The following is a 2,500-nucleotide window of genomic DNA, read 5'->3' as shown; positions in this document are numbered from 1 at the left end:
CCTCCAAATACTGGAGGCAATTTCGTCCTTACCCATCCGACGCGGGACGTCGTAAACTAAAACCTCGGGGTCCCGCTTGGTAGGTAAGGAGACGGACAGACCCGCGCTCCGGAGCTTCTTATTGCCAACGAAGGCTTGCAGGTCCTCCTTTCGGTCGGTCTCGACGACGATGCCACCGGAGTGGATGCGTCGGACCGACTTAATTCGGATCGCCTCCTTCGCTGGTTTAACGAGCGACAGAACAGTAACCTTCGTAACTTCGCTGCTCTGTCCTTTTTCCTTCGGCGGGAAGATTTTTACCACATGCTGCGATTGTGGCCGTCTCCCCGCTTCCGGAGAAGCTCCTTTGCAGTCGACTTTGTTCACATGGGCGTAAGTCGACTGCGCGGCGTTGCAGGCCGTCTTCGGGAGAGTTCCCTTGGACGGCCCAGGTCGCATCGCACTCATTACGGCAGGACGCGCTTTTAGGTCCGCCCTGACCGCGGCGAGCTGCCCTTCGACGAAGCTATTCCGTTGAATAAGCTCCTGGACCAGCTCGTTGAGTGCCTCAACCTCGGCGAGTATCTTTGACCCGGACTCCTTATTGACTTTCGACTCAGGTCGAAAGCAAAAGGTCCGTATTTCGGACACTCGCCTAAAGGCTTCGTCTCTTACGAGATCGAGAGGCCGTACCTTCTGCCCGGAGAACGTCCCCTTCGGTCTCCTGGCCCGGTTTACTGCGGCCTTGCCGGTGGGTGCGCCCGGCTTGGCTCGCTTTGACTTTTTGGTGACGGTTTGCCAACCGTCACCAGTAGGGTCCTCGACACGCTCGGGTGCCGACTGCACCTTCACGAGTGACGTGTCTCCGACTCGTTCGATTACTTCCACGTTACCGGTGTCCGGCGTACCTTCTACCGTGGGCTCGGTTTTCACCGAGACCGCTCGCGTGGGAGTCACACATCTTTGCAAGATCACACGAGGATTGGCGATATTAATCACCTTCCCGGATCTTGTCTTTCTCACAGACGCGGGGGGACTGACAGCTGCATTTGCAGTTCCCGCGTCTGCGGCGACGGCTTCACTCCGAGTAGGAGCTGGACCCGTCGTCTTTGGACGCTTAGTTTTTTGTTCATTAATTTTGTTAAGACCCATAATGTGTCTTGGTCTTTCATCCAGTGCGCTCCCCGGCCACCACCGACCCACACAATTTGGAACCCGCCAAAGGCTGGGTTAGGGCTACGCACCGAATATAGTCTGCTGGCTGGGTCGGTTTCCTTACCCAGCCCGCGTCCTCGCCCAGCAGAACCCACTTGCCCGAAGCGTGTGGTCGTTCCAAGCCGATTGACTGGACCAGGGCTGCTTTTCTCGTCCAGCCGCCCATCTAGCCGAAGCAGAGGCCAAAGGTACGTGTTGGGGACGTCTCACCCGCAGGAGAGGGCCCCCTCAGATCCCAGGATCCTCTTTTCCGACGACAAGGGTCGCCACGCACGGCAAACACGTGGGAGACAGCAGTCGGAGAGGCTGCCTCTTCCTCTCCACCACACTTCGTTCAGTTCGCTGCGTATTTAAGAACACGAGCTATCCAGCGGTACCTTTTTCGTGGAGGCTCAAGTGTGGCTAGGGCACGTTTGCCCCTTGCGGCCTGGGTTGCCCAGGGGATTGATTGCATCCCATGTATTCCTGAGCCCAGCGGAGTGTTGTCTAGTGGCGTGTTCCGCCCACGAAAAACGGTCTGAAAAACCGTTTAACGTAAACTGGGGAACTGATGCCACGAGTGACAACAGTTCCCCAGTCGGAAGTCATACAGCACATACAGTGCTGTACAAAGAACACGCCACAGCCCGTATGCTAAATCAGGGCCTCGCCATTATGCGAAGTACTACATGTACGACGCACTGACGGTCTCTAATGCCTTCATCGCCGATACACCCATCGACTCGGCCGATCAACCCTCCTACGCGAGGGCTAGTTCGGGGGTTATCTCCCGCCCTGGGTGGCCACAGACCGCCACCGCCAGTAGATAGGGACAGATGGGAATCTCGTTAATCCATTCATGCGCGTCACTAATTAGATGACGAGGCATTTGGCTACCTTAAGAGAGTCATAGTTACTCCCGCCGTTTACCCGCGCTTTTTTGAATTTCTTCACGTTGACATTCAGAGCACTGGGCAGAAATCACATTGCGTCAACACCCGTGGGGGCCATCGCAATGCTTTGTTTTAATTAGACAGTCGGATTCCCCTAGTCCGTGCCAGTTCTGAGCTGAGCGTTGAATGGCGGCCGAAGAGGACGACCGCACCGATGGGAAACGCCACGGAAGCCTCGCAGCAAGGAAGATCCGCGGGAGGCCAAGGCACGGGACCGAGCTCGGATCCCAGCCACGAGAGCCGTTCACCTCGCCCAGGCCCGGCACGTCAGCCAGACCCGCTTCCCGACCAAGCCCGACACGCCCCGCTCCTCAGAGCCAATCCTTATCCCGAAGTTACGGATCCAATTTGCCGACTTCCCTTACCTACATTAA

At 57.0% G+C, this 2,500-nt stretch overlaps 1 pseudogene; it reads right to left on the bottom strand.

Annotated features, from left to right (window-relative positions):
- Positions 1 to 2,500, bottom strand: part of LOC143262837 (large subunit ribosomal RNA) — a 7,626-nt pseudogene that overhangs the window by 2,667 nt on the left and 2,459 nt on the right.

Source organism: Megalopta genalis, unplaced genomic scaffold (genome assembly GCF_051020955.1).
Source record: "Megalopta genalis isolate 19385.01 unplaced genomic scaffold, iyMegGena1_principal scaffold0223, whole genome shotgun sequence".
Lineage (NCBI taxonomy): Eukaryota > Metazoa > Arthropoda > Insecta > Hymenoptera > Halictidae > Megalopta > Megalopta genalis.
The sequence above is the reverse complement of the archived record's forward strand: the minus strand, read 5'-3'. Positions and strand labels throughout refer to the sequence as shown.